This window comes from Gordionus sp. m RMFG-2023, chromosome 1, assembly GCF_954871325.1.
Source record: "Gordionus sp. m RMFG-2023 chromosome 1, tfGorSpeb1-WG-v2, whole genome shotgun sequence".
Classification (NCBI taxonomy): Eukaryota; Metazoa; Nematomorpha; class Gordioida; order Chordodea; family Parachordodidae; genus Gordionus; species Gordionus sp. m RMFG-2023.
This window is the reverse complement of record NC_088775.1, coordinates 10,389,693-10,398,174: the sequence shown is the minus strand read 5'-3', so window position 1 is coordinate 10,398,174 and position 8,482 is coordinate 10,389,693.

Genomic DNA, 8,482 nt, shown 5'->3' with positions numbered 1-8,482 from the left:
CAATCTGGGAAATAGCATTTAGATCCAAAAGTGATTTTGGAATCTTGCAAAAAATATCATTTTATTTAGGCTTTTATTTTGCTTATTTGAAATAAAACACGTAGAAATCTAAAAAAATATCATATTTTCTAGGTTGTATGGATTCCCTTAATTAATTTTTAAAAAAAATTAAGAGTGCTTCATCCAAAATATTTATATTTAACAGTTAGATAACTCAAAGTTTCTATATATAAATAAATTTATCATATAATTAAGTGTCATTTTGAAATAAGTTTGAATCAATTTTTTTTAGTTAATTCCAGGTAACGCCATGGCCTTCCGCAACTTAGATAAGAAAGTTTTACCAGCATGTTTATCAGGTTCTACTCATATTGATTCTGACGCGAAAGATTGTTACGACTTTTCTGGCTACCAATTCGCTCTCTTTCCTGAAGCAGTTACTCAGGTATAGATAAATTAATTTAAGTTTCATAAAATTTACAATTATATCAATGAAAAATCAGAGCAATATCCATTTTTTTAAACTTCGAATCGTTTATTGTGCGTACCCTTTAATTTTTAAAAGAAGATCCCATTAATATGTATACCCTACCTATTCTCAGACATTTTTGAAGTGAAAATTTTGAATAAATACTATATTTTAAAGAGATAACTCATTGATTTTGTATAATATTATATTTAAATATAAGCTGGAATATAACTATACTAAATATATAAATGCTGTACTAAGTAGTATATATTATACCTACAATACAGGGCAAAATAAGCTCTTTCAAGTTTAAAAAAACGTGAGTTAATAAAAAATAAAAAATATGCCAATAGAACCATAGTCCTGAACTTAATTATCACAATTTATTTTGAATATTCTTTTATATGTCAAATTTTATCAAACATTTTATTCAACTTATGCTAGATGAACATTTTGATGGAAGATGAAAGACTATACGTTAGGGAATTTTACACTGGATTTGATGTGCTCAAAATAGGCAAGGGAATGAAAAAACTTAATACAAGCGAGGAATCTTATAGTGAAATTAACACGACTTATTTGAAGATTCGCTCGAACACTTTTCGAAGCTTATATACATGTAAACCCATTTTGCTTTTTTTTTCTTACCAAAAATTTAAACTATATTGGTAATGAATGTTATGATGAACATCTAAATATTAGTAAGTGTATACATAGTGAGATCTTTTGAATAATTTTTGATATTTTAAATGGTTATTTTAACTAATCGTTAGGACAGATTGGTTTATTTTGAAGATTGAGGCACTTTAGTCCGCTAAAATTTATTTCCAATATATAACGTTAGAAATTGAAACCGAACATTGCCAACATAATTTATTTTTTACGACATTTATAAATAACGTTTAAAATTTTTAAGAATATAATTCCTACTTTTAATTTTTTAAAAATATTAGTATATATGATTTATCGTCAGTAATGCTACTAGGAGGGAGGGCAAAGGAGCTCAAACATGTCTACATTGGGCGGGTTTTAGCGCGCTCGCCCACGCCTTCCCATTAAAGTGAGGGTGGGCGAGCTGGTAAAAATTTTTTCGGGCGGGTTGGGTGGTTAGAAAATATTTAAACTGTGGGTGGGAGAGCGGGCGGGTTAAAAAATTTACAACTTTTTATATGATCATGTAAACATTTAAAAAAATATGCTCCCTGAAAATTAAACATTTTTAATACCAAATCGATAATGAGGATGTTGTAGGAAGAAATTAATTATAAGTAATAAATATATCTAAAACATGTTGGATTTGGTTTCCATGTAAGAATATAACAGTAACGCGTCTAAAAATCTGATTTTACCCTTTTCCCCCAAGGCAAAGAGAATTTAATTAAAAATTATTTTATAAATGCAATATTTTAAATAGATATCATTAACAGATGAGAATATGTGGCTGTTAGAGAGGGGAGCATTGCCCAACGTTATAACAAAATATTAAAATCTTAAACGAGTTTTTGTATAATTTAGCAAGATTTTAGGCTACCTAATTTAAAAAGTTTACAATTTATAAACAATTAATTTAAATTGCTTTTTTTTATATTATTAATGGTTTCACTTTTTATTTAAATATCTCACTTGATACTGCAAACGGATATCCTACTTTGATGGAAACAACAAGAAAAAGATTTATCATGGCTATCAAGATTAGCTAGAAAAATATTAGCAATTCCAGCAACCAGTGCTTTTTCTGAACGAGGAATTAGCATTGCTGGAAGGTTTTTAGTATCAATAAATATTAATTTTTTATAATTACATAAATATTTTATTGTACCAAATAAATTCCTTATCCGTAATTCAAATTGAATTTTTTTAATGCTAACTCGAGCCCCCTTTAAAAATATGAATAGCCTCCTAAATGAGATTTTTAATTATTTAATTTTTTTTCTATTTAAATTTTACTAATTTTATAATGACGAATTATATATTATCAATTCCAATTAAATTAAAATAAATATATTCATGTATATTTTATTTAAAAGTAAAATGCAATTTTATTTTGATGTGTTATTTTTCGAATCCCTAATCAATTCTATTAACAAATTTACCACTAAATCGAAAAAGTCTCACCCAAAAACGAAATTCTAAGAATAAAAGGTGTATATAAAAACTTGACCTTCAACTATACCTTTAAATAATAATAAACCACAATATGCTAATCAACAAAGTAAATTTAAAATATAGTCATTAAAATTATTTAGAAGTAGGTAGTGAAAGAAGAGAAGAGGTAGAGTCTGACTTTTAGAATGTGAAAGATTTGGGTAAAAGAAGCAACAAAAGATGCGCATTATTGTCCATCTACAAATGCTCTCAGCAGCCAGGAAAAGTAACCCGGCGAAACTCGGGGAAAATGGCAAAATGGAGAGAGGGTGAAAAACCACCATAATTTTTCTTAATTAAGCCACCTGAGTTGATAAAGGCTAGTGACGCACTGCTGAAGGTGTGCTAGTCCACAGCCATTTTGAGTTATTATTTAATTGTGAATTCAGCAAAAAAAAAGCTTTTTTTATAGTTAGTAATGAATAAAAAAATTTCTATACAAAAATTTAAAAAAAAATCCAAAAAATTATTAAAAAATCTTTTTTTTTAAAAACTTATTCATGATTTAATATATTATGTGTGATGACATTATCAACCAGTAAATTTATATTCATTAAAACCACTATTCTTAAAACAACAATATATAGTACAATCCCTCATATTATTGGTTAAATAATAACCATATTAACTAGTTATTCTTGCATATCTCATAATTAAAGGGTTAAGCATATGTTTATACCTTTCCAGATTGGTAAATATGCAACTAATTAAGGGTTAGAACAAAAAATAAACCAATGTGCCTCTATCACTCTCCGACGAAAAAGTGTGTGGTTTAGTAATCAATATTGTTTACCCTAGGAATACGCAATATGTAAGAGCGGAGTTTACCACAAGTTCGGTCCTCATCTTTATGAAACAAATAAATATTAAAATTCATCTATTTAAAGAAGAATCCTTTTTAATTTTTTTAAAAAAAATAAATAAAATTTCAAGTTTTGCCACTCATTTGTTTAGTTATCCTAGTTATTAATCCTTTTTTTATTTGTTGCGTTCAAAACTAATATCCTTTTCGTAAACAATAATTTATTAAAAATATAACTTTTCAACAAATTTTTTTTGAGGATAATCTTAATAAATTAAAGAAAGAAATTTGGAAGTGTTTAAAAAACAACTTTCTCTTGATCTATATTCTAACCCTTTTTTATGATATATATATCCATCTTTTTTAGCAACTTTTATTGATTTTAACGATGCCTGTGAATTGATTGGTGAATCGAATAATATATATGGGGTGACTACCTACAACATTTACAGATCGGGATGTTTTTTCAGGTAATAATACTAATATTATCGTTTAAACTTACACATCAATTTAGAGATATACCACTGGACAACACTCTAGATGGGGTCAAGGAAAGAATTCAATCCTCCTACCATAGAGAAACTTCAGAGGAGGTTTCGCAGGAGAATACTCTTTTTGAAGGGCACAGTAGGAATTTAATAGGCAAGCTATTTAGTAATAAGACGAACTACCAGTTAGAAATGAGTCAAGCAGAGGTAAATCGTCAGATGCCTTATATTTAAATTATATTAACAGTATTATAGTTACTATTTTCAAAGTACAGCACATGTCACCGGGGTTTATAAAATTAAGAGTTATGTTTCATTGCTTTTTTTAATAAAAATTAAATCATTTCATGCGCCCTTTTAATTTTTTTTGTAAAGCCTAATTATGGTTAGAATCGTATTAAAGTATTTTCAGTAATTTCTCTTAGCCAAGAATTTTTTTATATATTATTATAATCTTTTTTACTATTCGAAAAAATTCACATTTAAAATATAATTCTTGGGGAAAATTATCTGAAATTCATAGGGCAGATTTTGCTAAACCACTTACAACACATTCCTTTCCTTATCTGGTAAAGTTAAAAATTATGTATATTTTTAAAGTAATATTAAATAATATAATGATTTTACACTAAATAAATATTTAATAAATAATAGGGAATTTAAAAGATCCTTTTTTTTACCACTCAATATTTAAAACCACTTCATGAAAATTTTTATGGGGTCTAAAAACGCTTCTTTTTTGCATATAAAATTGATTTCATATAAGATATAAAATAGTTGTCGGATCGCATAACCGTAGAGTCATATAATGACCACTATTATTTTTTTAAATGATAAAGCTTGCATTTTGATTTCTCATTGGCATTCATTTTATAATAAAAATTATTACTATGTAAAAATATTTTTTAATTATCGTATTTTTTTGTTTATTCGAGACGAGAGCTTTAAAGAGTGCGAATTCGCGGCGATGTATACAAAAATTAATATAAATTATTATTATCATATTTTGTATACATCGCCGCGAGTTCGCTAGCTCTAAATGCTGTTCAGGTTACTATAGAATATGAGGCTTACGGTTGGATAACGGCAAGGATTAGTTACAGTTTTAAAAATAATATATTTAAAAAAAAATAAAGAAATTCGGAAATAAAAAATTGTAAAATGATTTAATTCTTCATAATCGTTAAATAATATTTTATATACCAGTATTAATATAAGAAACTAAAAAATTTACACATCCAAATTATATATGAAATATTATTGTGTATGATCATAGTCTTTTACCCATAAATTTTATTGGAGGTTACATGAAAAATTAATAATGTTTAACATTCTAGCTCGTTAATAATTGTTAGTAAAAAAATGGTAATAAAAGATAAAAATAGGGTTAAAACCGTTTCAGAAAAATTATATATTGGTTTAGTGTGTTAAATAATTATTACGATTACATTTCATATTTGAATCTAAGTTGGAATAAAGTAATTATATTTTCCCCTCTTTTCATATATATAATAATAGTTGGTGGTGGACGTAACTGGACCATATAATGCAGCCATAATATTTAACATAGACAACCCAGAAATTGATGTCAATTTATTTGTCAGAACTTTTCATGAAGTAATTTAACGATCATATATTATATTATATTTATATACATTTATTTTCAGAAAATAATTTGTCACTCTTAGATAAAGATAAGACATCGTTTAAATTTTTATTATCATTATATATCAATGAACCCCCGGACTATAATTTTTTTTATCCCAAATAATTTTTTGTTTATCACATAAATACTTTAATTTATTTAACATTATATATGGTATAATAAGCCATTTAATAATAATGAGATATTAAAAAGTTAGTATTTAAATAAAAATGAACGACATAAACGTTTGATAAATCAGAGTCGCCATTTCTAATCTAATTATTTGTTTACGTCGCTTTAAGCACTGACAGTATTGATTCTTTTAGAAAAAGATTGAATCAATTTTTCATATTTTCTTTTGGGAAATCTCACAAATATTTAACCCTTTTTAACAAATCACATTTTTTTAAAGTCAGATGTGTGACTATGTATTTTTTTTAAAATAAGGCCCAAATATTATCTACTGGTTTATTTCAGCACAACACATATTACTTAGAACCAGAGTATAAAAAAATTGTGATGAAAGATTTTTGCATAAAAATTATAAAATATTAAAATTAATCATTAGTATTTTCAGAAAATATTTTGTCATGAAAATCCTTTCTTTATAAAATTTAAGAATTTGGGGTTTTTTCGTTCAAAAGAGTTAGATAACGGCGTATTATTCAATAAAAATATAACTTAAATATTTTAAAAAGAAAACAATAGCAGACACAAATCATGAAAACATATAATATAATTACAAAACTTATACTTTTATAAAAAAAAATTTTCTCGGATATTAGAGTGGCCTTCATTTTGATTTGTATAATTTACTAAAATTTGAATATCTTTATTAATATATTCAATAAATTTATAGATTTCATGCTTAATATATAGCAGAGACCTGCAGATTTTCGGCCCGGCCCGGATTTTTTAAAAAATTTTTAGGCCCACGTGTATATTTAAAAAAATTAAATTCAACCCACCCAGTGCAGGGCGGGCCTTCAGGTCTCTGCTGATATATAGGGCATATAAACCTATTCTTGAGATTTTAAGAGTAATTTTATTCCATTAGTCTCTTCTTAAGAAATTTTATGTCGGCAATTTAATATTGTTACGAGAACAAAATTTATGAAGATCTAATTTGATTTCAGGTTTGATTTTCTTTTTACTATTAATTTAAAGGCTATAATCACCCAAAAAGAAGACGGTATAATATATAATACTAAAAAAGTTATTAATGGATCGATCGTTTCTGACTCAAAATTTTATCCAAAGCATTTGGTCGCTGTAATTCAATTATGGATTGCAAATAGCCCTAGAAGAGATATCTTGCCGGAAGGGTTCTATATACGTTTACAAAGAAATTTCAAGAAATGTGATGAGGTCTGAAGTGGTATACATGATAGCCAATGAAATATGCTAAATTGAATTTCAAATATAAGACGGTGCATTTTATTTAAAATTGTTTTTGAATGATTTATATTTTAATATGATTATTAAATATATAATATACTTTATTTACATTTTATAATATAATAGTGGGTATCCATGATTTTATTTTGAGGAGGGGGGGGGGGGTCATATAAATTCAAAATTTTTTAAAAAAGGAAACTAATTTGGGAGGGTCAAATATCCCTTTAAATAACCTTCTAAATATATCACTAATATATCTACATATTTAGAATTATTCACTGTATTATTATAAATAATGTTTTTATGATAAATAAAACTTGATTAATGCCTTTCTAGTTTTTTTAAATATATATAAATATATAATTTGGCGGGAAGTTTGATATTTATGCCATTAATTAAAAGCGTGAAAAAAAGAAAACTAATATTTCACCTAGATGTAATGTCCTGCCACTCCTCAATCATTATTCCTTTGCTATTTCAGTGAATTTTTTTTTAAAGATTTATTAATTAAGTTACATCTCATTTTACAAAAAATCAAGGATTAGAGTAGATGACAATAAAACAAATTTTTATCATACGGCAGTATAATCATAAAGAATTTTGTCATTAAAATTTATAATTTAAGTTTTATTTTTTAATATATGAACTACATTTCTAAATATTCAAATATCACTGTTTCAAGCTTTAACTAATTCTGGTTAGACCCTTAGTTTGAAGCCAAAAAAAAATCTAGAACCTCGTGGTTAAGCCAAAAAATTACCTTACAGTGTTGTCAAAAACCTCTGTTTAACTTTAGGCACTTAAAAATAAACGATTAAGTCAAGATTTTGGCGAAAAAATATTACCCCCCAAGCCTTGGGATATCGCATATAGATAGCAGAAAGGTTTGGTCTTTTCTGACCAAATATCGAGGCTTGAGTAATATTATTTGGGTTAAAATCTTGATTTAGTCGATTTTTAAAAAGTGCTTAAATTGAGGATTTCGACAACACTACCTGGAACCTTACCAAAAAATTTGGCTCTGCTTTAGAGATTAGGCAAAAGAAAATTGGATTTAAGTTCGATATTAAGCTAAATATTGGCTAAAGCCTGGGACACTGTTCTAGAGTCGTCTTGAAATAGTTAATTTTACAATAATTAAGTGACATTTGATCACGTCGACACTTTTGACTGTCTGAGATTTGTAGATTTACATTATATTTAATTTTATCTAATAAATTTGTAGTTTTACATTATATTTAATTTTATCTAATATCGTATGACAATCAAATTATTTATAAATATCGAATATCAATATTATGTCAATCAATAATTTATTACTGGTAAGAGGGACGTGAGATTTCATTCCTTTGTGATCAATATAAGAATAAATTAGTTATATATATATTATATCTTTTGGGAAAAACCCATATTTATTATAGTTTCCAATTTTTTAACTTCTAAAAACTGGACTCTCTATTCTACTAATCCTTTTTTTTAAACAAAGGATATAACAAATTATAAATCAGTCATAGCTTACGTTAATAGAATCTCTG